The sequence below is a fragment of the Hippocampus bargibanti genome, linkage group LG03 (assembly GCF_051943395.1).
Source record: "Hippocampus bargibanti isolate YZ-2025 linkage group LG03, ASM5194339v1, whole genome shotgun sequence".
Lineage (NCBI taxonomy): Eukaryota > Metazoa > Chordata > Actinopteri > Syngnathiformes > Syngnathidae > Hippocampus > Hippocampus bargibanti.
The window spans coordinates 27630409-27636838 of NC_142736.1; positions in this window are offsets into that span (position 1 = coordinate 27630409).

A 6430-nucleotide genomic window follows, 5' to 3' on the forward strand; every position below is an offset into this window, starting at 1 on the left:
ATCCCGCCGGACAGTAAAGGAGGGGTCGCCCAGTTGTTTGGAAGTAGTCATTGACTGTAAAGGGGTTCCGCCGCCAGCCTGTGTCGTCATTGATCTCATCACGTGAGCCACCCACCTCTGACAGGAAATGATTCGGGTGAAATATGCTGCTGTCGTAGAAGGTGGGGGGCCTGAGGGGTCCCTGTGGTTTACTTTATAATGAACCTGTGGGTTGCCGATATGGTTTTTGCCCTCAAAGGATATCCTGCTATCGTCTCTCCTTGGATTGGGTCAATCCAGATTGAATCATCCTATCATAAATATCCTTCAAGCAAGGATTCCCCAGCTGAGTGTATGCACGATTGGAGTTGCGTGAGTGCCCATCGGGGGTATGCTATATCTGAAGCGCAACGAGTGAATGGAATAGTTATGAAATATCCGTACGGTGATGTTGCCGGTAAAAGTTTGCCATGGTAATTTAAACTTCAACTGGTCTCCAATTTCCTGATGCGCTAAACTCATCATGCACTGCCGCACAATTGTATGCATTGTGTATGCATTGTATGCAATTGTATGCATTGTATGCAATTGTATGCATTGTGTATGCATCTTTGTTTCATCTTGGCAGACTTTTATTCTTGGTCTTTATTTGATACTTTGTATTTATCTGTTTTGTCTGATTTTAACGTTTTAGATTTTGTTCCTGTTGACATTATTTTAATACAATTTCTCAAATACAACCTGCTGCTTCCTCCAGCCTGCTTTTTGGGATCGCCATCACCACCTTGCAAACCGTGACAGAATGACTCGACCAACCACCGGATCCCGCAGGTTCAACAGACCGGTCCCATTTCCACCATGTGCCTGGCAGTGCAACGTCCACGTTAGCCCACGCCGCGTCGAGTTTGAATTGTGTCACTCGACGAGCCGTAACGTCCACGTCAGCGTCCGGCCGAGACCTCTTTCCAGGTGGCCGTCAAGGGTGACACTGCGTGTCTCAGTGCACGCCCTCGTCTAGCCACGTGTCGTCATGCATGTTGAGTCGCATCCACGACGAGCCGTGCAACGTCCGCGTCCACGTCAGTCCGAGACCCCACTCACTGCTGGATCTCGAAGCGGCTAAGGACTGGTCTCATTTCCCCGGTGCCGGGCAGTTCACGGCCACGTCAACGTCAGGCCGAGACCTGTTCCTATACAGCCGTCCGGGGTGCCACTCTGCGCCTGGCAGTGTGACATCCGCGTTGAGACATGCGTCGTCACGTGAACGTGCGAGAGGGATCGCACTCACGCCCATGACGATCCGTGCCACGTCCACCACGTCCACGTCACGCCGAGTCCCCTTTCCATCAGGCCACCGCCCATCATATACTGGAGAGGCAACGGTTGCCGTCTCCACAATTCTTCCCTGGCGAGTTGGACCTTTTGGGAAACTGTTGGGACTTCTGGAAGCAGTCCCTTGAAGTCGGGGTACTGTCATGATCTGGTTGTCGACCAACAAGTGGCGCTGTCGGCCCCACCTACACCTGCACAGATGCTGGTCGTCCCGATCAGTGGCAGACTGCCACGTTCGTATTGGCGACCAACGGGTAGCGCTGTCAGCCCTGCCTGCAGCCTCACAGGTGCTGGTCGTTACAATCAGTGGCAGTCAAAAGGACTCCAGGCACGACCATTCGGCGTCGGGTCATGGAATGCAATTGTATGCATTGTGTATGCATTGTATGCAATTGTATGCATTGTATGCAATTGGATGCAATGTGTATGCATTGTATGCTGTTCATGTGTTTGTTTCTTCTTGGCAGACTTTTACTCTTGGTCTTTATTTGATACTTTGTATTTTTCTGTTCAAATGATTTTAACATTTTAGATTTTGTTCCTGTTGACTTTATTTTAATACAATTTCTCAAATACAACCTGTTTCTCCCTCCTGCCTGCTTTTTGGGATCCACAACTGCCATCACCACCTTGCAAACCGTGACAATTTCCTCCATCCATTTTCCAGACCGCTTTATCCTCATTAGGGTTGCGGGGGGTGCTCAACCCTATCTCAGCCGTCTTCGGGCACTAGGTAGGGGACACCTTGAATTGGTTGCCAGCCAATCGCAGGGCAGAGAAAAACAACAGTCCACACTCACACCTCTGGACATTTTGGAGTCTTCAATCAGTCTGCCATGCATGTTTTTGGAATATGGGAGGAAACCAGAGGACCCGAATAAAACCCACGCGGGCCCGTGGAGAACATGCACATTTCACACAGGGAGGCCGGACCAGGTCTTGAACTCACCTCTGCACTGTGAAGCCTGCGTGCGAACCATTCGACTACCGGTCCTCAAAAAGCAAGATAAAAATAAATATATCTGAGTAAATGTTTTGAGAGAGGAATTACTCAATATAAGTTAAATGACACAAAATCCTTTTTATGACATTTGTGTTGCCCATGTAAAAGTTCCGCCATGGCTCAGAAAATGTTAGATTAAAAAACATTCTTTAGTTGCTAAAATAATATGAATCAAGGGAATTTTATTCCAGAGACTCTTAATCTAAGAAATATCAAATCATTTAATAAAAGAAAAAATATATTACCCAAAATGCACATTAACTGCTTTGGAGGAAAAGTGTTCGATTCATAGAATTTATGGCAGATTGAGGATATATTCCATAAAACTGGCGAAGGAGGAAAAATGAGGGAATTAAGTTGTCTTTGTTATGAGGCCCACTGGCTGAAGGCAGACACATCCAACAGCTCGTACCTTTCGCATGCAAGGGTGAGTTTCCCGCGGAAATGGGAGAGCCACTCCATTGCATGTCAACTCTCGTAATTAGTTCGCAGAGCAAGGACGCGTGCAGCCTTAAGATGAATTACCTGCAGCATTGCTGCCAAGGCTTGACATGCCAAAAGCAGCTTCTGGGTCTCGAAGTGGACTGTTTGGCAAATGTCGGCTCAAGAGACGAGGACTGAGTCTTACTACAATTAAAAAAAAAAACAGTAGTACAAAAAAAGTACAGTGATACCTTGGCTTACGAACTTTATTGGTTCCCAGACAGTGTGTAAGGCAAAATGTGTGTATCCCAAAAATTAATTTCCATTAGGAAACCAGTAAAATGAGAATAATCCATTCCCAGGTCCCCATAAAACATAATTTTCTACTTTCTAATTTTCTAAGCCTTAAAACTACGCAAAATATACCTAATTTTATGTATAATAAATGTGCTATGGTATTATAATTAAAGAAATAAACTGTACTGGATAATAAAGTCATTTTATTTACCTTTGTGATGGTCGTTGATGGCGTGATGGAATGAAGTGACCGGTGTCATCAACATTAAACACTTGATGAGGAACGTAGCCTTATTTTCTCACCATCTTGAGGAATGATCCCTTGTCGGTGCTTTCTCTGCGATAATTTTACCTTGTTCCTCATTAATTGTGTCCTGTTTAGCTGGGTTGATAGCTTTTTGCATCAAGTGTACAGATGGCTTGTGCAGATTATTTGTGGAGCCTGCTTGATGGGCTATTTTAACCTTGCAGTCTACACTCGGCCTTTGAACTATCAAAGTTGAAACAAGTCCGAATTTCACTGTTTTCTATCCATTTTCTCACTCTCTCTCTCTCTCTGTCGTCTGCCTGTCTCTTTAATGTTCAAACCATCTCCCCTCAGTGCTGCGATCTTGACCAATCACGTGGCTTTAACCGAAGACTGGGGGCAGGGAGTAGAGGACAAAAAAAATGTTGGTGGCCATTTTCTTGTTAGGAGAACGGGCTCGTTCAGTCATTGTGGCGCTCCGTGTGTATCCCGAAAAATAGTTTGTATGCCAAAGTAAAATTTTCATGAATGTAACATTCATAAACCGAGAAGTTCCTAAGCCAAGGGCTTCGTAAACCAAGGTATCACTGTATAAAAAAAATTGACAATGTCAACAAAAAATGCAGAATGTTTAAAACACGGTACCGCCGCGCCACCATCCCACCTTGTCGTCTTGCCGTTGCTTTGGAATGATTGACAAGCTTGAGTCTGGAGAATAACAGGTGTCTCTTGGCATCCCTTTGATTTCTTGTTTTTTTTCTTGGGTAATACAACTCCCGGGCAGTTTACGCCGTCAGTGACATCCGTGCCGCGAAGGTACGCATGCACGATCTAATCAGTCTCGCTTCACCAGTCTTCCTCCCCTTTTTGCAATTATGCTTGCAGCTGCAAAATGCTTGTTGCCTTACATTGTTGGTCTAAAATGTGCGTTGGTGGGGTGTTATGTGACTCACTTGGGGGTTTATTCGTCTCCCTCAAGATCTGTGGTTCAACAGCAAGCAGATAGTATTTCTCACCCAAAACCAAGAGTGTATTCAGTGTGTAGATTTGTAGGTGCTACGACATTTCTCGATGGCAGTCATAGAATCAATCCTGTGTTCTACCATCACGTGTTGGTTCTGGGCCACCACAAAAATGAACAAAATATGACTTCAATGGATGGTAAAACGGCGGAAAAAAATCATTAGTACTGCCCTACCCATCCTCAAAGACTTGCACGCTGTAAGAACCAAGACAAGAGTGCAGAATATCCTGCCGGACCCTCCGCACCCTGCCCATCACCTTTTCCACTGACTCCTTGATACTTTGCACATTGTCTCACAATTGTTCCTCAGAATTGCCATTTACAATAAGCAATTAGATTACATTACATTAGATTAGATCAAATCAGATGAGATGAGATGAGATTAGCCGTTATTAGTGTCCTCAATACTTATTTGAACTCTTTCAACAGTAGCCAAAATGGAACTGTATAGTGCCACTTAGCAGTTTTTTTGACGACGATACTAGTGCACCGTGTTTCACCGGAAACAAATTCCTTGTGTGTTCTACATACTTGGAAATAAAGATGATTCTGATTGTGATTCTGATGATACTCGTGCAGAATGTTCTACCGAAGACAAATTCATTGTGTGTTCTACATACTTGGCCAATAAAAATCATTCTGACTATGAGTCTGAATTTGATTGATTCAGTGTAACATGATATAATTTGCTATTTTTGCACAAAAAAATGATAATTCATGGATAAACATTCATGCTTCAGTGTGTCTGTATAGGTGGTACCAAGTCATAAATATAGAAATAGATTATTTTTGACAGTGATCTATGTCCAATAAAACTGAAGTTGTTGGCGTGCTTTACACGTCAGCATATAAAAATCCAAAGTTAAATTGAAACAATGTAAACTTGTTGTTTTGGCATCGTTGTCTTTGATCAACGCCAACTTGCATGCGTGAAATGTCATCCGGTAGTTCAGTCCCCAAGTACAGGCTTTAACCGCGAGTTCAAGCAGCGGAATATCAAAAGGCTCTCTGCATAATCGTCCGGGCCGTTACAGCACCCGCGTGTAGATTGCATCGCTGATATGTACTTGGAGTCTCCCGCTGCTCCGGTTTTCCCAGAGACCACGCTGGTACTGGTATATCTGGCAGTGTGCATTATGTATATCGCGTATCTTTGTAACGCAGTGGGTGTCTTCTGGGTTTTTGCTGTGCGAGCGCCTTGGGCAAATTTTTCTTCGCTAAAGCAAACGCTGTCCTCCACTCATCCTGCCTTTCACGACATTTGTGAATGTTGTTAATTTGTTTATACATCCCAAAGTTAAAGGACGGATATTATGCACAACCGTATTCAGTAAATAACAGGTGGTTTCTTCCAAATACCTTGCGGAATAAGTATTATAACACACTTTATACACATTCATCAATTTTCTGAAATCAGCTTTTTAGGAGACGCGCCCTGTGGCAAATTGTAAATTTCTGCGTCGAAATGAGACACCCAACCACTAAAATGTTATTCTGAAATCATCTCACATTAAGTTCTGATTTTGGTTGTAAAATTATAACTTTATTTATATGTTTTAAAACTTCCTCGTTCCTTTTATTATGATTTGACTCCAAATATCGTGATTTTTTTCCCCCACGCAAAATTGTCATGTGTTCGTAATAGCTGTGACTGTATTTTTCCTTTTTATTATCACCTTGATTTTCCTTTATATACGTCAGGATTCTGAATCGATCAAAGATTTCACAAGCGTAGACAGAGATAAGAGACTTTGAATGAGAACAGATTGATTTATAATAATAAAAAAAGCGCACAACTAACAAAGAATCAGAAAAATGCGAGGAAAAATAACCAACAACAACAAAAAAGCTTTCAAAATGCAAGGAGTGAGAAACACAGAAATTGCACATCTACTCAAAGAACAAGAGAATCCAATGCACAAAAAACATAATACAAGAAGACACGAGAAGGAAAATAAAATGAAAAAAATAGTTTGAAGTAACGTGGCAGGCTGGGAAGGCTGTGAGGCAAAATTATCAAGAACATAGAAAATTAAGCATCTGGAGACACAGTCATGAGCAAGGCATTAATCTGCCAACGAGCTGTGGCTGAGTGTGGCTTTTTAAAGGACAACCAACACCATTT